This window comes from Cyanistes caeruleus, chromosome 12 (assembly GCF_971803275.1).
Source record: "Cyanistes caeruleus chromosome 12, bCyaCae1.hap1.1, whole genome shotgun sequence".
Lineage (NCBI taxonomy): Eukaryota > Metazoa > Chordata > Aves > Passeriformes > Paridae > Cyanistes > Cyanistes caeruleus.
The window spans coordinates 18850211-18873707 of record NC_141712.1 but is presented as its reverse complement, the minus strand read 5'-3'; the positions used below and the strand labels follow the sequence as shown (position 1 = coordinate 18873707).

General features: G+C 44.4%; 1 protein-coding gene across 1 annotated transcript in view; it reads right to left on the bottom strand.

Annotated features, from left to right (window-relative positions):
• Positions 1-7302, bottom strand: part of LOC111934429 (hepatocyte nuclear factor 4-beta-like) — a 38191-nt gene extending 30889 nt beyond the window's left edge. Inside the window, exons 1-2 of the mRNA XM_086847096.1 lie at positions 6659-7302; positions 5624-5750 (exon numbers count right to left, since the gene is read on the bottom strand). The gene's annotated coding sequence lies outside the window, so the exon portion shown is untranslated. The remainder of the gene's footprint in view (positions 1-5623; positions 5751-6658) is intronic.
• Positions 7303-23497: the final 16195 nt, after the last annotated feature.

Genomic DNA, 23497 nt, shown 5'->3' with positions numbered 1-23497 from the left:
GCACTTGATAACCCTTTCCATGAAGAAATTTTTCCTACTCTCCATTCTCAGCCTCCCCTGGCTCAGCCTGAGGCCGTTTCCTCTCCTGCTGTGTCCAGAGGGTGATTCATCCCAAACTCAGACAGGTGGCCAGGAGACCTCGGAGGAACCGCGCGGCAAAGCCAACTGCCCTCCGCAGAGCTCACGGGGAGTTTAGGTGACTTCCACTCAACCTGAAAATTTTATGGAAGGTGAAGTCACAGAAGATAAACTCCCCCTGCCAGGAATGAAAATGACACCTGGAGCCATCAGGAATTAGGTTGGATTCATCCACCCCGGGTGACATCGGCCTCTGACTAAAGCAAACAGCAAATAAATAAATAACAAAGAGCAAATAAATAAAAAATAGCAAATAAATAGCAAATATCCCAGCCTGAGACAGGGCTGGCAGCAGGAGAGGAGCCAGGGGGAGCATTACCTCACCCACTGCTGCTGGAGAAGGCATGGCACTCATCTGGAGCGCTCCACTGCCTCTGGGCGAGTTTCTGGCTTTTCCTGCTGCAAACACTGTTTAGTCAGGAGTAACCAGCCTTGAGGAGAGTATTTGCTGTGACTGCCATGTCCCCTGTGAACAGCATTCCTGCCACCTCGAGCTTTTTCGGCTGTGGTGTTGACACTTCCTCAGATGTGTCATTAGCTCAGCTGAGGAGAGAACAGAAATGCTATTCAAGCCCCGGTCCAATGTGGGAGCTTAGGACTGAAATCCTTGCCTCACACTGAAAACATGATGAGTGTTTTATGTCAGTGTTGTGTTTCTATTTTAGGGAATGCTTTTGTTGTGTTACAAGCCCTTTCCTAGCACATACAGCACCATTTTTAAGGGTTTTTTCTATCACATATCTTCTATCGATACTCATTTATTCTAAACTGAAATCTCCCACATTCCCAAAAATTAACCCAAGCCTTGGGTTTTACAAATTCTTAATTCTGGGATTAAAAACATTTACCTTGCTCCTTGTTTTTCTATTTTAAGAATTCTGTGGTGGAATTTGCATCCAGTTTTCTCATAGTGAAGATTTAAATGACACCAAAATTCAGCCTTTCTGGTTATAAGATTATTTTTTGTAAACCATTCTCCTCAGTGTCTTCACACTGTATTTTTGCTTTATGAGATAAACCATCAGATTGAATCTCAGAATCACCAAGAATGGGTTGAACTTTGGCTCTGATCACGGGAATCATCTGCAGATTTACAGTAAACTGAACAACATTCCTTCCAGTAAAATGATCCAGCATTTTTGGGGGTAGTTTTGATTTCTGTTTCTGCCCCCCAGATTTTCTATCTTTGCCATTCTTCATACAAGTTAATAATTCAGAACAAAGATGGAATTCCTCCAAAATACTCCTTTCAATGTTGCCTTCTAAGCAAACTAAGTGCAAATATAAAAATTTCAGAGAGAAGGCAAACCACTTAAAAAAGGCCAATACAAAACCCAAAGGTTAAGTCCATTTTATCTTCAACAATCCATTCTATATTTGCACATCTGACCTTGCAGCTCGTTCACTCTCACAAGCATTTTGTCATAGTTCAGCATCAGGGTAAAAGGAAGAAGTCCTCAACCAACATGTTAAGCGCTCTGGAGAAAAACTTCCCATTTCTGCAGGGGACTGGAAAGCTGAAAGAGACACAAACCTAAATAAATAATGATTTATTTTATTTTTAGGATGGATTATCTGAAATGTTTCCTGTATTGAAATTGATGGGGCTTTGGAGTAAACACCTATAAGTTATAATAGCATCAAAGGGGTAAAGTCAAGAAGGAAAATGAGAAAACCTGCCAGGAAAGATCTCAGAATTATGGAATAGCCAGAGCTGGAAGGGACAAGAATCATTGAGCTCAGCTCCATCAGGTACAATAGCTTGTTCTAGAGGACTGAGGTGTAGGATCAATCCCCATATTATCTCTTTTTAAAGCAAGAGACTAGAAACCCCAGTAATTCTGGTTTTCATTCTGCCTTCCAGATCTGCACCCACAAGTCCTTAAAAATACCCATCTCAGCTGGACATGGAGAGACAGAAACTGAGGCTCACCAGCAAACATTTAATCCAGCATTGTTGTTCCGTGGTTTCTGCTGTGATTCCTTCACAAACCAGAGCTCTGAGGGACATTAATGGCACTGCAGTCTCGGTGAATGTGGGGAAGAAATGCTGCTTTATTGCACCCTGACAGCCTTCAGCACCCTCCAGTGTGTCAATCACCTCCAACAGGCTCTCAGGCCAATATCCCATGGAGATATTTCTTATTTCTAGTGAGGGAGATCTTTTAAAAATGCCTTGGGGACCATGGAGAAAGCACAGAATTATAGACACAACATAAGGATTCCACAATGTCCGGAAGGAAAGCTGTGGCTGTTCATCAATAAAACACCTCTTACTCGGCCTCTGGAGTTTCAGGGTTGTGTGTTCATCTGTTGGAGAGGGCACTGGGGGGCAGGGCAAAGGGGTGATGGCTTTAAACTGCAAAAATTTATGTTTAGATGAGATATTAGGAAAAAATTCTGCCCTGTGAGGGTGGGCAGGCCCTGGCACAGGTGCCCAGAGAAGCTGTGGCTGCCCCTGGATCCCTGGAAGTGCCCAAGGCCAGGTTGGACAGGGCTTGGAACAACCTGGGACAGTGGGAAGTGTCCCTGCCCATGGCTGGGGTGGGAATGGGATGATCCTTAAAATCCCTTCCAACCCAAACTATCCTTCATAATCCAAAATGACAAGTTATTTTTAAAGTATTTGGGGCAAATTCAGACAGATTTTCCTTTCTAAAAGATTCTCCCCCCCACAAAGAAAAAAAAAAGGCAGTAAGCAGACATGCTGACGTGTGGAAAGATGCTTTTCATTACTTTCAATTGAAGAAATTATTGTAAACATCCAGCTATATTTTCCCCATAATATCCATTTTTGAACACTTCAGTCTCTTCCAGACTGTCTTACTCATAATTGCTGCACTCTTAGTGGGTATAGTAAAAGCAAGTGACTGTTTGCCAAGTGACAAACACACATCTCCAAACCCCTGAGTCTCACAGATATTTTCAGGAAGCTGTAACCCCTGATAAATCTTTGCAGACCACTGAGATGAATAATATTTGTGGATGCATTTTTGAGGCTGCCATACTGGAGAGGTATTTGTGGCTGTGGGCTTTGCCTCTCACATGGAAAAGCATCCCTATATCCATCCTATAGGCTATATTTTGCTCATCTGCCTTTAATTAGAACCATTTCATATCTTCAGGAATATGTGACACCAAATGAATCATTTAGAAATTGGTGTGAAGTGGCAAATTATACACTCCTCAGTTGTTTTTTTTTTTCATTCATGAATTGCCAGTGTCAAAATTCCCTCAGAGCAGAGTTTTTAGCAAATCTGGTGAACCCAAATGTCTGGTAAATGTCACAGGCTCAGGGACAGATCAGACCTGCATTTTTACACCATATACCTATTCACAACAGCTATTTTTCCACTGACACATGGCATAACCTAATCTCTGTCCTCCTGTTCATTTGGGGTTTTCTCCCCCAGGTATTTCAGGGAAGGAATGGGGAGAACAGTCTTAAATCCTGGAGGAGCTCTCCAAGCCAAGCTTTATTTCTGATTTCAGTGATGTTTAGGGCATTCCATGGGGTTGTTATTCCGTGGTCCCTTGCTGAAGCAGGTCACTGTGGCCTCCCCTGTTCAAAGCTGCCTGTCAATTATATCTTGCTCCAGGCAAGAATTCTGCATGAAAACACCAATGAATTATTAGCTCTTTATTGCACTTATTTATACCTCAGCAGCTCTGAGGGGATGGAAGCTCCCAGCCCAGGTGCTGCAAGAAACATCCCTGCTGATAATAACTGCAGCAGACAAGAGGTGAGAAGTGGAGAGGGAAACCAGACCAGCTCAGTCCCACATCTCCCCCAGCAAATAAAGCCACTGCAGTGTGGGAATCACCCAAATCTGATCTCACTGCATGGAGAGAGTTTAATCAGCTAATTAATTGTTTTAACTGAAAGAGGAGCCGATCCACCGGCCTGGGGATTTCACCATGAAAATGAGAAAGAATGGAACAATTACTGCAACTTATTTAGCAGCATCTCATGGGCCAATGGAGTCTCCATGAACTCAGAAACACCTTCACCAAGGACTGGAACAGTTTCTTTTTGGCCTGAATTTCACTGATGGGTATACAAGGTATATATAAAACAAATTACCTGTCACTCTGGAATTCTGTTTTCCCAATTTTATACAACAGCTCATTTCATCTTTTCCCTGGACATCTCCAGCCTCGCTGCTTTCTTCCAGTTAGGACTTTCTAACTGGCCTTGGCCCCCAGCAATAACAACCAGCCTGGCAGCCACAAGTAATTTACACTCCACAGTTGCAATATTCTCTTTATGCACTTAGGTTTTGGCCCATTAGTCTCTCTAGAAGATTATGCAATGCTAATTGCATTCATTTTTTTTTTCCAGGAGAGCTGATAGAAACACATCCAAAGACATATTTCCCTAGGCAATAGCCTGCTTTAATAAATTCTAGTTGCACTGGAAATATTTGTGGTTTAATCTGTAAAACAGAGATTAGGCAAAAGTTCCTAATATTGCTTAAGCACTTCAAGCCAAGAAACAATTCCAATTCGTACCTTAAATTGAACTTGTGATTTTCATGTCATTCTAAAGGAGGGTGGATACATTTCTTCCCCAAATGTATGTTCCAGTTGTATATTCATGAGTTTAGATCAAGACAGTAAGAAAATAGCCAACATTTTCTGTGTGCACAGCAGGTGACACACCAATGCATTGCTAAATCCCACGCTGCTGATCAAGTGTATTGAATATTTTTACAGAAATTTAATCTAATCTTTCCTTGAAAAATAAATCCCAGATAAGAGCAATAGGGATAAGGGGCTTTCAGAGAATGCAGTACTTGTTTAGGCAAGATAGAGAAATTAAATTATGAAGTCCACACCTTCAAAAATGATTTATCCATGTTCTCATAGCAGGCAGATCCACAGACATTGTGATAATCTGCAGACAATCAGATAAACTGGATAATTTATCCCAGTAAGAAATACCCACAATTTAGGGTGGAAATCTCCTCTCTTCTATGCATGTCGATCTACAGCAGCAGCATTGAAACCAGCTGACCTAAAGCAGGGTTATCCTGGATTTACCATCATTCTGAACAGAATCTCTCCCAATTAAATCCACCCACAGCATACATAAAATCCTGCTGGTAATACAAAAACCATTTTGCTTCATTTGTTCTCAACTTTCAGCAGCTCAAGGACACTCAGCATCAGCCATGGATACCCCTGGTGAGCATGGAAACCTTTCCAAAACTCTGAACACAGCTTGGCATGGCCAAATGAACAGAATCCACTTTAAAAACCTTGCTCAAGCAGGGATGGGTCTATCAGAGGCTCAGGCTTTCCTCTTACTGAAGATGGCAGCAGAGATTCTGAGTCACTGAGCAGAGCTGGCTGCTGGGTTCATTTTCTGCACCTCCAACCGGGCTGATCCCAGTCCCTGGAAACAGCTTCTGGAATGGAACAAGGCAGAACCCAAGAGAAAATAAAACAAGGGAGTCAGGAGCTGATCCCGGATGTTCCTCACCGTGTCCTGTTGCTCCTGGCCGTCTCCCCTGCTTTCCACACAGGAACACATGATGTTTGCACAGCCTCGCTGCAGAAATGACTTGTCTCCAGGTTGCAGCATCAGAGAGACAAACCGGAGGAGTATCCTGGAAAGGGAGAAATGGGTGATGTGAAACAGATGTTTTCCCTTAATTGCTTATTGCAGAGGCAGCCCAGTAACTAATCCACCTGCTGTGTTCCCACAGGGATAATTACTCGCCCCGTGCTCCCAGCCAGCTGAATTTATGTTTTCCATGCCTCATTATACCCATCTCTGCCCAACAACATGCCCCAGAGTGCTGCACAAGTGCCACACTCATGCAAATACCCAACTCCTTCTTGTTCAGAGCAGCAGTGGATGCCCCATCCCTGGGAGTGTCCAAGGCCAGGTTGGATGGGGCTTGGAGCAGCCTGGGATAGTGGAAGGTAGATGGGAGCAAGAGGATTTTTAAGGTCCCTCCCAGCCCAAACCATTCTATGATTCTGCAGCTCTAAGTAAACTTAGGAGTAGAGGTATTTTCAATGTTGCTTAGATATAGAGAATTATCCAGAATTATTCCAGAGAATCTGGAGATATTAATTAAAAATAATAATATGGTACATGCGAGAGGAGAGCTCACCAATCACAGCAGTAAATAAGGCATGTATGAAATCCCTACTTCTTCTAAGACCCTTTTTGTCATAGGAACTGATCAGAAACACACAGTGAAGGCTTCTGAATATCCAGAATATTATATTGTTATATAATAACAATAATAATAGATAATATATTATTATCCGGAATATATATTGGTGCTGATTTTTCATTTGCTCATACATTGCTATTCTAAGCCACATTCAGCACAGAGCAATGGTTGATGTTGGTGTTTTCCCCAAATATTTCAAGACTTGCACTCAAAGTGAGGAGAGAAGCCCTTGGCAGTGGGTTCTGATCATGGCTAACATGCAATTAATAGTTATAAAAAGTTAATTGAATGGAGAGAAGCAGAGGTTTCAAGGGATCTCTGCTTCTCACCTAGACTTTGGAAGCAGGGGCAGCTCATGTCTCCAGTGCTCCAGCAGTGGGACTGGATCCCTCCTCACTGCCAGAGGAATCTGTCTTTGATGGAGTGGCTGGTGCACAAGGGGTGGGAGGTGAAAAATTGTCACTGACTGGAGTTAATAGGGCTGGAAACAGAACGTGACCTGAGCTCCAAGCTGGGTTCTGCTCCTCGTTAGCACAGCCTTCATCTTTCCTTCTTTTCCAGTGAGCTACTTATTTCAGAGCCTCAGGCGAGAGCCAGCACCAGCTGGAGATGATTTAGTCCTACTTCACTAATGTTGATGTCTCTGGATTTAATATTGGCTTTTCTGGAACCCTCCTAGGGCTCTTTGGCTTGGCCAGGTGGCTCAGGTAGTTATCCTGAGCATAATATTTTTGTTAACCAAGCGGGTGCAGATCTATTTCAAATACAAAACAGGAGTCTTCTCATCCAGGACTAACAAAGCTTCCCAAACTCTTCCCCTGCTGGATGCTCAGCAGCCCTCAGCTCTGGGGAACATCATCAAAAGCCTTTCAGGCTTAACTAATGCCTGCTGGAGTAACACTCAAAACCAAAATGAAGTCCTCAGAGGGAAAATCCAGTGGCTGGGGAGATGGATGTGGATGGAGGTGGATGTGCTGGGAAGGCAGAGCAGGGGGAGCTTTGTCAGGGTGGTTGGTGGAAGAGGCAGCCAGGTGCAGGCAGTCAGTCCCCTCTGCTCTCCCCGTGGCTCTGGGAACACCAGAGGATCTGAGCAATGGCCTGGGGAGAAGCTGGGAGGGAGCCCAGACAGAGCAAGTTTTGAGGAGAACAGACTATAAAAAGCAGAGGCACACCACAGCAACGTTTGCTCACACCCTTGTGCCTGGAGACAGGCACAAACCCATGAGCTGAAATCCCAGGCAAAGCAGAAATCCAGAGGGGGATTAAAAAATTGCCCCTTGCCAGTCTGGCCATGGAATGCTTTCCTGCACTGTTGCTCCTGAGCTCTATCCAGGGCTGCTCCCAGCCTTGTCTTGCCTGCTGTTTGTCTCTGCAGGATGATTTGGGACAGAAGGACAGCAGTGATGGAAAGGAGACCCCAAATGCGTCCCCATCAATGCCATAAAAACCATGGGTGTTATCCCAGGAGCAGGACAAAGGAAGGGCACAAAGAGACTGAAGAAACCTGTAGGTTTACAGGAGCTCCAGTTTACCAGACTCCCCTCAGTCAGGCCCACCAAAGCCAAATTTAAAATATCCTTTTGCTTTCATTTCAATCAGTTCAGTTTGATGCCTGCCTTGCACATGGGTCTGGTGGGAAATGCTGGTGTGATACATATCACAAACAGAGTTTTTCCTTCAAACCTCCCAGAATCTCATCTGTTTTATCAGTGGCTGCTGTTACCTCCAGTTATTTATGCAGGTAACTGCATTGTTTGCCAGTGGCATGGAAAAGCCCTGGAATTAACCCAGCAGTTTTGATGTCTGCAGTAATTGTACTCTGCCTTCTCTTTCATGAAGAGAAAAATTTGCTACAATAGTCAAGATAAAACAAATAAATCCAATAAAAAAGCCCATCTAATTGAATTAAATGAAAGTAGCCTCTCAGACTGCCCTTTCTGTGAATCACATTATCTTCATGTTTACTGACTCTTTGACAGGACTCTAAATGATCCCAAATTTTATCAGAATAAATCAACTAAACAAAAAAAAAAATCCCTTCTAAAAAGGACAGACGTTCTTAACAGTCATCTGGAACAGATTATTCCTCTCCAAGTAGCATTGTTGATACTGAAAGTGTTGTAACAATATCCTTTTCTAATGTGGTTCTGCTGTGGCTCCATCCATAATAAAACCAGTCGGTGCCAAAGAACCCACTTAGCATGACAAGCTCCCCAAAACCTGGATTATTTGTGTAAGACTCTGATTTGACGTTCCAGCCTCTATGATCTGATGAAATTTCTTTTAATATTTTTAAAGAAGACCAAGGAATGAGCATCACCTAATCTGGGGAAATGTTTTTGCTGAACCATACACCCTCCAAGTCCTTGTAAATCCTAAACGCCACTACAGAGAGATGGAGACTGGAAATCAAAACAACTTTCCCTTTTTCCAGCCTTGTAAAGCCTAAAATAACTGCACCCTTTTTTTATTTCCATGAGTATATATTGTATTTAATCTCTGCAGCACGGCTGCATTCAAAGGTTACTGCAGATAAAGCAGAATGTATATTAGTCTCATAAATGACAGATAAATGTCAATCAAAGAACACCACCTTTACACCAAGATACTCAGAAAAATCCAATAATATTGAGGCTTCAAAAGGAGGCAACTGAAACAAAACTACCCAGCAGAAAGAGCTGAACACTCACCATTTTTTAGCTCAAATGGATAAAAGAGTACTCTGCCAGGATCCCAAATAAAGGAATTTCTACCACATTAATGATGGTCAGTGCTGGGAAGGTGCCTTCTCTTCCTAAAAAACACCTCCACTTCTGCCACCTCACAGGTATTTGTGTCTCATTGCCCAGAACTCTTCTGTCTCAAGCCATAAAGAAGTGATCAGAGAGAGGAGGACTGCAATTCCCTAGGAAAATGGCATTGAAAATTATAGAAGTTCTGTGATTTTCACCTTATTTTTTCCTTTTCTCGTTGCTCTCTCATTGATGTATGACCTCTTCCTGTCCTGCTGGTACAACCTCAGTTTCTCTAGACGTACACATCCATGGTTACACCAAAAAATTGTTATCCTTGGATAACAATCCTTGTAAAAGCCCTTCAGAACTTTGTGGGGAAAAACAAGAACATCACAGCCTGTTAGATGCTGGACATTACCAGTTCCAGCCGTCCTATCAGCCAAACACTTCCAAACAATTTAGCCCAGAGCAGCAAATCTCAATGAAAAGCTGATTTAAAAAAAAAAAAAAAAAAAAAAGGAGGATGAGAAGAGTCAAAGCCACTTCAGAACTTCTTTGAAGTCTGAGTCTTTGCCATCAGTCTGCTGTTCCCCGAGGTCACTGTGCTGTGCCTCAGCCCAAATGCCATCCCCTCACAGAGAATTAAAAAGCCCTGGGTGCAACTTTGCATTGTTGCCTGTCCGCACGGGGGAACGGAGCCCGTGATCCGCGAGAAGCCACAAAACCAGCGAGCGCATTTTGTCCGTGTGGTTGTTGGCAACTGCAGGGACAAAACATGGCTTGGAGTCATAACAGGACCTGGGGTCCCCTCCCTGCAGCCCTGCCACCCTCGCTGAGAGCCAGCTGGGAGCCTTTCTTCTTGTTCTCTTTGTTGTCTGTGCTGTCTGATAGCGGAGGTCCTGCCAACCTACAATTAGAAACAAGAGCTGTGCCTTTGTGCTCTGTCTGCCCAGAGATAGGGCAGAAATTTATGTAGCCAGCATGCCAAGGATTTGCCAACAATGTCAAAAGCAAGTTCATAATAAATTATTCTTTTTGGGGCACTTCCTTCACTTGCCAATGGAGGAAAAGCAAAGAAAAATGACAAAGAGCCCCGCTCGTTTCCTTCAGACAACAGTGATTTATTACAGGCGAAACAAGGAGGATTCCAAAATCATTACTCCTATAAGGGAAGGTAACTCAATCTCCAGCAAAAATAAACTGCCATGTTTAAATAAACCTTCTGAGAAGTGCTACTGCACTTCTTTTCCCTAGAAATTGGGGGAGCATTTTTTTGCCCTGATATTGTTCCGCTGTGTGAGACGCTGTCCCAGGGATTTCATCTGGTTTGGGTGGCCTGGTAAGTCATCAAAGGATAAAAGGCAGAGAACAAAGGGGAAAATAAAAGTATTATGAGCTGCAGCTGAAGTGCCTGACAGATGTTGGGTTGTTGCTTGTGGGAACTGCCTTCCATCTCCAGAGCAGAGGGTTCACCCTGCCCACTGCCCAGGCTCCTGCTCCTGGTAGGGAAGGGAAGGGGTGGGCTGGCCAAGCTCTTTCCTCTGACCATCCCAGAGGCCACTGGCCAGTGGTTTAGGGACTTCCCCCAGCTGTCCTGTGAGCAGTGAATTCAATAAATCACAGCAACACTCAGGTCACTTACACTGCAAGGGTCCTCACAGACTTTAGAGCTTTCAGCAGTACCAACAAACCCAAGAATAACCTTCCCATGGCTCAGAGGACAAGATCCACTCCCTCTGCACTGACCCTCTCCCTGGTGAGAAAGGTGGGAAGGCTAAATCTCACCTTGTTTCCTCCTCTCCTACTTTGGCCCCAGGATGGCAAATTACTCAACACAACCAATAGAAGTGGGTCAAAAAGAGTTTGGGAACAAATGCAGAGCTCCAAGAGAAACCAGGTCATGGGCAACCAGCCTGGCAAAGCTTCTGGAGAAGTGGCATCCACCTGCCTGCTGGTTTAGGCCGTGCTTTTCCTTCTCATCACGCACGCAGCACGCCAGGCTCCGGGCGCGTGATGTGCGGAGAGCCCTGGGAAATCGCCGCGTTCCCCAGCGCCCTTGCACAACCCACAGGGATTTACTGCCTCCCCTGAGTGTGATCCCAGGGCACGCCCTCTGCCTCCTCTGCTGCTGGCCTTGCTCTTTGCTTGACTTCCTTATTCCAGAATGGCTCCTTGGTTAACACGAGCCCTTAGGAAAGCTCGCTGCCGTAATGTCAATCCCGTTCTCGCCACTGAGATAAGGCACAATTAATGGCACGAGGCAAATTAGTCACAGAAGCTGATTGGGTTTGTAGGTCTCTTAGATTCTGTGAACACATCACTCAGACCCAGGGTGGATTTTTTTCTTATTAAGCTTATTGTGCTTTATGGAGTTGATCAGCAAGAGGGAGGTAATTAAACCAGCCTTTTCTACCACACTTTAATACTAGTAGGATAAAGGAGTGGGGAGAGAAATAGCAAGACTTGCCTTCATGGATTTCTGTGATGATGAAAAGGCTGGCATGGATGATTTACTCATGAATTAATAGCGATCTGAGCTGCTGTGGTCAGCTGAGAACAAGAGCTGGACTGTAGCTTGAGGCAAATCAGGCAGGGTTCAATCCCTGAGGAGCCCAGGCAGCCAGGACATCCTAAGTACAAAGCAGTGTTGCCTTTTCCAGCCTGTGGAGACAGCAAGACACCTTGGCCCGGGCTCCAGAATAGCTGGCATGGGAATCAGGGAGCTGCTGGCCAAGAGAAAATGCCAAGGGAAGAAGCATTCCTGCAGCCACAGCCTTGCAGGGAATTGGGTGCTGGCTCCCAGTTTCAGTGTTATCCACCCCCTGGATAAAATGCCCTGAGGAAGAGTCCTGAGGAGAATCACAGCCCTCACCTACTCATTCAGTGCTGGAGGAGTCACCTTTGAGGTGTGGGACGTCTCCCTCATCCCTGGGCCAAGAATTCCGCCTGTACCCCATGTCTCTGTTGATGGCCACACTGTGGCTCAGCTTTCAATCACCTCTCCAGACTGAGCTCCATGGCTAAAAACGCTTTGGGAACACCCTCCCCTTGTAGCCAGAGGCCTCTGGAGAAGACAGGACAAACACAGGAAAGCTCATGGTCCCAGGATGGGAATGAAGAAATGGATATTTGTGTCTCTGCCCCTGCCTTCCCTGAGGGCAATGACATCAGTTTGCCCAGAAACATCAGCAGAAGGGACATTCTGATACCTCAGGAACCTCCTGGTGGAAATGGAGGTGGATTTTCAGGGGCTTCCTAACTGGGCAGCAAGCCAAAGGGGGAGGATTAAGGATCTGTGCTTTGGACTGAGACACACTGAGCTAAACCACGATCAAGCAACATTTTCCAGTTGTGATTTCAGCCCTAAGCACTTCAACTGTCTGCTTGGGAGGTGCATCTGCTCACCCCAAGCCTCTGTGAGGCAGAAGATCCCACCTGAGACCCTCTGCAGAACTCCTGAACCACAAATAACCCTGCAGGAAAGCTCTGTTTCAAAGTAGTTTGCAGTGAAAATAAAACATTTCAGCACAAGGTACTGTAATGCACACAAGAACTTCGAAGTGCATACTTGTAAGTATGTGTTGTGGTGATATCTTTGTAAAATTTCCCAGATTGATTAGAAATGTACCTATTAAAAAAAAAAATAAAGCGATCTTCAGTGATCAGAAAACCCCACCTGAGTTATGTTCTCTGGCTTCTCAGCCTGGGCTCCTTTGGTGTGAAATGTGCCAGACATCCTAACACAACTTCAAAGGAGACACTTGGAAGAACTCAGGAACCACCACCATAAACTGACTGAGAGAGTATTTTAAGAAGTATTTTAACAAATCAACTCAAACACCTTCCAGAGACAGATACCACACTGAACTGAAGGGCTTTGGGGGCTTTTTTCCACCCCATGGGATAGTTAGTTTTATTCCCCCCGAAAAAACTGAATACTTACACTTTTCATCCCTGTTCTTTCTGGCAGCTTTCACATTTCCATCATTTGGCAAGGCAGCAAGGATTAGGAGACTTCCTGATGTCCTCCTCCTCCCTGAAAAAGAGCACACGGCTGACGTAAACGTTTGGTTGTAATATTTGGGCACACAACCAGTGGGGATCTCTTACCTGCTTTGCTGTCACTGCTTGTGCTTTGCCTGCTGCACTGACCTGATAAAATGCAGTGCCAATGGAAGAGATTAATGTGAGGGAGGATTTAGCCTGGAAAGCAGGGTCCTCTCCCCATCACCATTCCCCCCTTCTGAGGCTGTGGAAACACAGCATGGAGCTCCTAAAAAGAGAAGAGAACAGGAAAGAAAACACCACATCTACCAGGTAACAGGTTATGATTTTGCTGGATTGGTTAAAACAGGGAGCACATCCAGGTTATTGTGAAAGTTTGGTAGCTCCTTAACATTTTTGGTTCAAAAAGCACCACTTAGTCTGGACCTTTTTGGGCAGATGAAAGACATCAGACAGGAAAGCTGAATGGAAATCCACTGATTAAAGAGTGTACATTTGCAATGCTAAGAGATATCATCCAGCCATAAAAGAGCTGAAAATCAATATTTCATATCTGGTCACACCAGTAGCATTAAGCAATTTGTGATACTCTCACGTGCCTGATCTGTGACATCTTTTATGACTTTATCTGCAGATTTCCTCAGACCTGGAAGTGTTCAAGGCCAGCTTGGATGGGGTTTGGAGGAACCTGGGGTAGAGGAAGGTGCCCCTGACCATGGCAGAGGGTAGAACAAGGTGAGATTTAAGGTCCCTTTCCAACCCAAACCATTCTTTGATTCCATTATATTCCCAGCTTCTGAACACTGAGGGTATTTCTCTATAACCACAGGAAATTAAAGCTGCCTGAATAAACCTGTATCTCCCACCAGCCAGGTTTCAGAGCATCGTGACAAAAGGCAGAGGTGTGGAAATGGTGTCTGTTTCAATAAATGCTTCATACAAAGCAAAGGCTTCATACCTGAGTAAAGACTCAGATAGGACCTTCTCCCAAATTCCCTCACCTCTGAATTCCCACCTCCTCTAGGTCACTCTTCAGGCCTGCTCCAAGATGATTTATAGGTGATACAGTCTTCTCTTATTATCCTATTACTACATTTAAAACTTCCATCTCCTCATCACTGCCACATTCTAAGTAAATTTAAGGGCACAGGTATTTTTTAGCTGTTTAAGAGCATTTACTGATGGAAATTTAGATTTTCCTGGCAGTTGAGTATGGGTTTTGAAGCTGTAAAATTTAATTAAACCACTTAGGGAGGGATAAAATAGGACTAATTGTTGTGCTCCAGCTAAAAGTAACTTGGCTGACATCACCTGGGCAGCAAACAGAAAACCAGGGAGCTCCACACATCTCCCACACTTGGCTGGAGACTTTGGAGCAAGGAAAGACAAACTCTCCACTGACCTGGATGAGTCTGTGCCCTCTCCACATCAGGAACAAGGACATTAAAGTCTCTCAGACCTGTCTGACCTTGAGGATGATCTTTCCTGTTTAATTTGACTGCCCTAAGACTTGGGAGTAGAGCTGCAATTTCAAACTGGCAATTACTTGGCAAGTAAATAAACTACAGTAGTGCTGGACCCTGAAAAGTTAAACTACCATGTGGGCTTTCATTAAGTACTTTATTCATACTTGTTTTCTAGAGAAAGCCCCCAGATTTGAATTAAAACAGAGGAGTCAGCAGCAGGAGAAAGTACAAGCTAAGTGCAAGATATTTCTTTTGCTGCATTAAGATATTTCAGTTGCTGCATTAAGGACAAGAAGCCAAGAGGAAAATATTAAATAAACACTAGGAAATACTAAGGTTTTGGTGTTTCATGACAATTGTTTTCAGATGGATAGACATAAAATAATCCCACATCAAACTAACTGTGTCCGACATGCCTGCCACCAGGTATGGTCCAAGAGAGGCAGATATGGAGGAAGTGGTGAAAGAGAGGATAAATCATTTAGCAAAACCCACTCCCAGTTCCTCCAGTCCATTCCAGTGAGGGTTGTTACCACCCACACCTCTCCACTCAGTGGTGTTTGTCAGGATTTTCTTCAAGCAGCATTCCTGAAAGGTCACTCCTGACAGAAGCATCCTGCTGTAAAACCTGTCCTCAAACACCTGTGGAACAAACTGCTTTTCCAGAAAGATCAGAAGCTGGGCTGGGCAGGAAGATGCTGCACGTGGGACCTGCTGTGCTGAGGGTGAGACCTGAATCAGGAATTTGTGTTCCTCAGAAGCTCAGGGAATGAAACTACACTCAGGTGACACCAACACAGACTGACACTGCCGTGGCTCCTCCTGCAGAAGGAGCATCAGGCCAGAGAGTTCCCACAGATCCCGCCAGGTCTTTGGCCACAGTGTGTGGAGAGGTTTTGATAGCTCATGGAATGCCACTTCTGAAGTTATTCCCTCTCTGGAAGGGAGTGTTTTGACCAGCACTTGGAAATGGCAGCATCAAGCTAAACCTGTTCAAAACTGAGAATCGACCTGAAGGAGCTGTTTCAGAAAGGGTGTGAATTCCAGCAAATAACAATGGAATATTCCTGTCCCACACAGCTGCAAGAGGAAAAAGCCAAGTTCTGTCTGTTCCAGGTCATCTGTTTCAAGACATCCAGGAAACAAGGTACCCGTGAAGTTAGGCAGGACACTCGCAGAATTCCATCCTGGAGGACAAACAATGAGGACAAGGAATTTCTTGCCTTGCCTCTCCTGAAATCTGAACTGCTGTTAACCAGCCCTGTTGGACAACAAACCCACAATCCCATCCCACACAGCATCTCTGGATTCAGCAGGAGGGAACCTGGGATTTTGTTATTTCTCTCTCCTGAAGGTGCCCCCTTCTGGCACTCTCAGCCTCAGGACACACCACAATTCATGCTCTCTACCACAGCCCTTCAAGGAGCAAAGGAAGACATTTCTCCAAGACTCCTGTCTTCCAGAAATGAAAGAAAGAAATATAAAACCAGATTTACTCACAAGTTTCTTCCAGGGATGGCAAAGAGAAGGAGATTTGGAAAGGCAGGAGCATTCCCAGTAGGTGAGGTCCCTTCTGAAAGGGCCACATAACCCATGCCAGTATTACCATAGCTTGCACTGAGTATTTCCTTTTAGCAATGAAATTTAAGGCTGAAATCTGAGCTCTTGGGACCCTGGTAACTTGAATGTCACAACAGAAACTCAGCTCTACACCTGCTCTTCATTTGTTCATATATGAAATATGAAATAAATATGAAAAATCTGGGCAATATGAAGGTTGAAGCTAGATGATCCTTAAGATCCCTTACAACCCAAATAATTCTATGATTCTATGAAATATGAAAGTTTCAAGTTGCAAGCAAAATTCTGCCTGTGCTCTGCAGGAAACCTTCCCACTTCCAGGTGCAGAAAAACAAAAGTCTCCATGAAAACCTTCCCCTTCCATTGCCCTGACTGCCCATCTAGCAGACCACCTCTATTCCTTTATCCTGGAATTTCCTTTGGAAGTTTAAGGAGCTTTTTGGAATAGGGAGTGGCTCTTTTTGCTGTGCTAGGGACAAAACGAGTCCCATGCCTCAGCAATCTCCCATCTACTGCAGGACATCCTTGTTATTCCATCCTCTCCTGTGGGATGGCAGGAGACAGGATCAGGAGAACCACAGTGGGTGTGCAGGAAGAACGAGGTGACCTCCAGCTCTGCTCAGAGATGGGTGTTTATTGCTTTCCCAAGACGATAAAGCTGAGCTCAGTCCCTTTCATGCCAGCACTACTGAACCATTCTTATTTCCTGTATGTGGAGGTGGAAATGTCATGCTTCAGCCCTGATTTGCTTTTTTTTTTTCTTACTTTGTGGTTTCCATGTGCTAGAACTGCCTGGGAGATGTGTCTTCTGTAATGGTGAGAGGCAGCTGCTTTCATGTGAGCTCACAGCCCCTCAAGCCGTGCCAGGAGTGAAGGTGTTACTGGAGGAAGCGTTTTTATTGCCAGGATTTCTTCTGTCTCTGGGGCTGAGGCACCACAGCAGATTGTTAACACTGCTCAGAGCAGTAGAAAAAACCCTCTCTGAGCTCCTTAGGCTCTGTTAAAATGGGTTGGTGCACAATTATGACCTGTGTGGGATTTTATCACAGCACACGAGTCCTGCGTTTCTGTCTTGGTGCAGAGGATCAAAACCCAAACATGAATCTCTCTGTCTGCTGCATCTTTCAGGAGCCAACATTGGCACAAATGACTCTCTTCCAGTTCCCTCCTTATCATTTAACCCCCTTTTTAAAAGAAACAAACTGGCTTTATTTTCCACTGGAGTAAGGGCTGGTTAACCTGGCTCTCCACCCTTCAGCAGGGCACGAGGACAGCGCTGACACCCAGCAGCAACAAGAGGCACCAAGGAAGATCCATGCAGAAAACAGCTGCCCAAAATAAGTTCCAAAACCTCAGTTATTCCCCTGGAACACATGGGAATAGTTGAATGAATCTGAGAAATTCTGTGTAAGCGAGAGCTGGAGGGTAAAGGCTCTGAGCCAGTGTAAGAACTTGAGCAAGGGGGCATTTTAATGACATTCATAATTATTTTAGTTACATCAGTATTTCTACTCATGTACAAATGATTTCTACTTCTTTTGAGTTAGGTACAAAAGGTAGACTTCAGTTTATCCGCTCTCAATTGCAAACATCTTTAAAATGACAAAACCTTCAAGGCACAATAGATATCCTATTTACAGATAATTTCCCAAGAGAATGATCCACATTTGTACTTTTGAAAAAGCAATTAAAGAGTATCTGTCCAACCAAATATCATCTCACCTCTGACCAGCACACCTTTCCTCATGGTGAATCCCCTACAAACCTGATTTGGTGCTATGGAAACAAAGAATTGTCCCAAATCATGTCCCTCTTTCTTAACCCAGGCCATTTTTAACAAAACAGTTGTCATAAAGATTTCTGATATCCTAAAGCTGAAACAACTCACTGAGCTACTGGGATGAGAAAAGAGCAAATGAAAGAAAAGATGAGTCTGGCAGTATGATTTTATTAGGATGCCAGCTAAACTTGCAGTGAGGACAGCAAAAACAGGAAAAAACTCCCCAAGAGCTCCACAGTGCAGCCCCCACTAAAATGATAAAATGATTTCCCTGATAAAATGGGAAAATTTTATCCTCTTGTCAGCAAACCCAGGAACTATTAAACCCCAGCAGAAATTCCTGCACTTTCAGAGTCATCATGTAATTTAAAACATCCATTCAGATATGGAGTAGGGCAAAATCTTCCATAAGAAATAGATCAGGAACTTCCTTTTGTTCTCTGTTTCTTAGAACTTCCCAGAGAAGGGAATTTCTTCTTTTTCTTAATTTTAAAATATTCTATCATCTCAAAAGCTTGAGTATTTTATCTAGAAGCTTGATTTTCTACAAATAATTATTACCAAAATTAATAAGGGAAGAACTGTACCTAATTTCTGGCTCCTTTAGTTCCTTTCCTGGGATGATCTTCCAGAGTAGTTTACACATCCCTCATCATCTTCTCCTAGAAATAAAATAAAATATATAAATAATGCGCCTTTCAGGGTGTTTCTTTTTAAAACAAAACCAGAACTATCTCCACTTCTCCCTCCACTTTTGCCAAAGCACTTCAGGAACATGAAGCTCCCTACAAACCCAGGTGAGGTGCTGAGGGCAGAAATAAACAGGAGGGTGTTTATTGCAGTGTAAACATCAATCAAATGCCAGCTCTGGGGTTGCCAAAGTGTCACTGGTGATGGGCAAATCTGGTGACGACTGCAGCAGCAACCATCAGCTGAGGTTTAACACCGTGAGGTGTTCCCTGGAGGATCCTGGAGCACTTTGAGGGACACCCAGGACACTCTAGAAGGTCTCAGTGCCATGGGTGCATCCCCCAGCACTCCTCCAGCTGGGCCCTCTGCCAGCACATAGCTGAAGTCTAACCAGTTAAACCACAAGGAATTTTTCTTGGTCTGATCAAGAAGATTTAAATATTTCCTTCTTTTTGTTTTTGGTTTTTTTTTGGTGAGGTTTTTTCCCCCTCTATGGCTGGAATTGCTCCATAAAAGCTCTGCAATGATGGAATGTCTATGGGGAAAAAAAAAACTGTGCCTGTCCCTGGCAGGACTAAGGGACACTGAGCAGGAACCATGGTTGGGAGGTTCCAGCATCTTCTCCCTGTCCTGTGTCCCCATTTGGGTCCCCTCCTGCCACAGAGGGGACCCAGGTAATTCCTTCACCTCTGGCTGAAATTCCCTGTGGCAACAACCCAGGACCAGCAGGTTTAGGGGGGTGAGGATGGGATCATTCCAGGAGCCAGAGATCAGCAGTGTAAGCTCTAAACTCACTTCTAATCAAAGAAGTTTTAAATGAAAGTCTAATTTTTGCAGTGAAATATTAGTTCTTAGGGAAGGGGATAAGGGCCTCACTATGGCCCCATTTGGAAGCCAGGCTAGAGACACTGGTTGTTTGCTGAGGCACATCCTCTTCCCATCCTATCCTATTTTCCCTAAAATAACTCGACCAAGCAGTAATTCATGGTTATTGACTAAGCTATAGAAAATCTCAGGGGAATTGAGGAGATAAATGGCCTTTGGTTTTCCATAAATAAACGATGGAGACAGAGCCTTTATGTTGCCTCAGGCACTGCCAGGAGGGTTTGCAGCTTCTCTGAGAATCTGTAGGATTATACTGCTCTGTGCCTAAAAACATATTTACACTGGGAACAACAGGCTGGGTGGAAATGGCACTTTTTATACTGAAAAACCACTGGAAAATGAAGTCCTTGACAGATCTGTGCACCACACTGAAAAATAGAATTTAAGAAAATATAAAGGCACGTGAATTGACATTAATAATGGTGAAAATCATTAAAGCAGCTCCCAGTTGTGTCCACCCTCCTGCAGCTCCAGCCTCCCCCATTTACTCCCTGTGGAAATGTGGTGCTGAAAGGGCAGATATTGGCTATAACCCAGCTATTCCCTGGTCATCTTTATTTTTCTGGGTAATCTCAGACTCTCCAGCTGGGGAGGCTGTTGAAGCAAGGTTAATTCTATTAAACACAGCTGCTCCTGGAGCTGTTTAGAAGATGGGATTGCTGTTGCATGAGCAACCCTTCACGCCTGTGACTACAGCCTTAACTTTCCTATTAAATCCAGGGTTACAGGCATAAAGGGGGATGATTTCCCTGGAATTGCACCTGGATGTGCAGTTCTGTGTGCAGTTTTGGGCTGTGATCAGCATTAGCAGCACATCACAGGGTGGTGCTCACCCTGGGCTCGGTGTCTGGGATGTGTCACGGTCCCACCTCAGCAGGTGAGCCAGCGCTGCCCCAGACTGCAGGTGGAGCTCAGGTGACATCTGCCACCCCTCAGGGGGGTGACACCGTGGCAGAGCCCTGACAAGCCCTCTGGTGTCACCTTGCCCAGCAGTAGCAGGAATTGGATGGATACAAGAGGAAGCAGGTCACATCCTCCCAGCGCAGAAGCAAAGTCAGAGGGTTCCAGGAGCAGGAAGAGTTGCAGTTTGTTGGTTGTCAGCACTGATTCATGCACACAGCCTGGATGTACATCAAATCCTCGGCTGGAAAAGCGGGATTAGTCATTGTTTCCAGAAAAATACAGCTTGCAGCAGACACCACAATGTATCTCTTTTCTTCTGCAGTTACTCATGCAATTATTACTTACAGTCTTCCTTGGCCGATTCGAAAAATGCAAACATGAAATTAATTATACTGCTCATTAATTCCTCTGCTCCTGGACAAAACCTGCATAGACAAAGCAAGGGCTCTGGTCTGACGTGGCTGAGGGATGAGGGATCTATTGCTTCTTTATAGGGTTTTACATCATCTCCTAAGGAAAAGGGGTCAATCTTTCCCCAGGAGAGAAAGAAAAACTTGGCATGAGGGTAGGAAACACTTTGGGTTTTCTTTTTCTGTGACATCCCTCTCCCTGAGAACATTTTCCCGCTTCCCTGGGCAGGGCAGGCAGAGTTTTGCATCCAGATTTTAGCTGTAATCCCTGTTTTGAACGAGCTGCTGCTGCCCTTCACCAGGACTGCTCTTCCTGACACTGGTAGCGTTTATTTGTCATGGCTGGGGCAGAGGAGTGGATGGAATCACACATATATCCATTTCTAAGAAAGGCTTTTAAAGCTCTCCAAGATGCTTTTCCTCTAAGTATTCCTATGGATCATCTGCCAGACCACCAGCCATGAGGCACTATCGAGTGTAGCAGCTCTCTGTTATTTTATGTATTCCTCCAGTTGGAAATAATCAAACCCTGCTTGAGCTGTGTGGAAAAGCAGGCTTGAAATATTAGTGATATGTTAGGAATAGGATCGTCATCACATAATAATCAGCAAAATTATCTTTATATCTGCCATTGTTGCTGCTTTTCCTGGAACACCCACTGCAAGGAAATAAATTTATCTTAGCTGAACTAGATACCAACACAACCTTTGCTTTCATTACTGCTGGAGTTCTCTATCAGTTTTTCTGTCAGTGTAGCTAACAGACAACAGTGAAAATGTAAAAATTTCCACAAACTCTAAAGTTTAGGATCATTTTAGCTCTTGGACCCTGATAAATGAGCACAGAGGGCCAAAGGGCCAAACCCCCCTCTCTGCAGGGAAGGAGACACTGCAAAGACCAATATTCTACAAATACCTGCCTGTTCCCATAACTCTTGGCTTGCTTGCACTCACACACACTTTGCAGACAAATTTGACTGTTTTCTCTGCACATCTCAGAGGCTGCAGCCACAGCAGCTCTCTGGAGCATCACTTCTGGATAACAAACCGTGACAGACTCAGCGAGATCAGCAGGAAAAGAGGTGAGTCTGTTCTGGAGATCTCATCCCTGTCCTGCACAGGCTGCTGCCAACTCAACCTTGAATTTGCACTTTCAGCTCACTCAGGTGCCCCAGAAAGGCTTCCTGGATGAGGGACAAACCACAGGAGTCTCAGCACATTCGGGCATTTGGCTGGTTCTGGGCAGCTGGCTGTTTGCTGCAAAGGAATAATGCCAAGAAAACATCTGGAGGTGATGGACAGCTGAGTGGCAGAGGGCTGAGCAACTCCAGATAATCCTGTCCTTAAACCATCCTCTGCTTTAAAATGCAAAATATTGAAACTCAAAATTTCTCTAAATGTGGACTTGCATGGAGCAGACAAGGCTTCTGCTGCCCTTTTTCTTGGTGATCTAACCCAGATAAAGTCAATTATTTCAAAGAGAAACTCAAAATGTAGCTCTTTTCTTCACCCTGAAGAGTTTATAGCTTTTTTCTTTTTTAACTAGATTAGGAAAAAAACAAAAAATAAGAAAATTAACAATGTACAAATACAAACAGTTTCTGGGGAGAACACAACTGGGAAGATTTGTTAGTGGTGTTAAGAGAGGATTTAAAGGAAAGGAGAAGATACAAGGCATAGCAGCTGTCAGAGAAATGAACTGAAAACATTTCTTCCTGCTGTGGAAAAGGATGTTGGACCTCTGCTGGAAAATAGAAATTTAAACAAAGAAACTTTTGTTTTCAAGCTGTGTCAAAAGAACTTTCCCAGGTTTCAACAATCTTTTATGGAAAAGGTTTTGGCAAATCCCATTTGAAGAGAGGTGAGAGGATGAAGGAGAGCAGAGGTGCTGGGGTCCAAAGCCATTGCTGGGGACAGCAGTGAGGAACTGCAGGTGACACCAGGAGTGAGGCCAGTGACATTTGTCATCCACAGTCTAGGTTTCTTTTCCCAGTTTTTTTATCTTTGGAGTACAGAAATTGTCTTAATTCCTCTTTTTTTTAAATTTTAATGCGTGAGTTGTCTCCACAGCAACTTTTCCAGCCACTCCACAACAGGATAAACTCACACATGGAAACATCCCACAGGAAAAGGCAGAAAGGAACTGATCAAGCACTTGGTTTTTTGTGACACGGAGAAAAAAAAGGCCTAAAATCCAGTTTTGGGGGTATCTGGCTGGGTTTTTCTTTGCTGCTTAAAACCCCATCATCAAAGCAACATGAGGAGAAAATAAAACTGCTCCTAATTGCAGTGATTGGGTACAAAGCAGTGAGAGGATGCCCAGGCAGTGTTTGGGCTGCTAAAAGGAGCAATGTGGAAAGGCCAGGCTTAAAGAAATAAAAAAGAGAAGACAGACCTCTTCTGGGAGTGGAAGGAGGTGTGAGATAAATCAGTTCTGCCTAAAGAGGAGCCATAAACTGCTTTTCAGGTCGTAAAGAGAAATATGCTGCACATGAGGAATTTGTTCTTAGCTTTCCTTCATGCCTCTTCAGGCAGAGGCTTGAAGGAAGTCACTGTCATTTTTATAGAGAGAAAATATTTTAACAAGATGTTCTGTCCTGGAGCAGAGGCTGTTCCCTGTGCCTTGGAGCTCTTGATCCCCAGAGCCAAACGTGTGGGGCTGGAAAAGCAGCCGAGGAAGGGTGGCCACCTCCCTGCACACCCCCAGTGCCAGC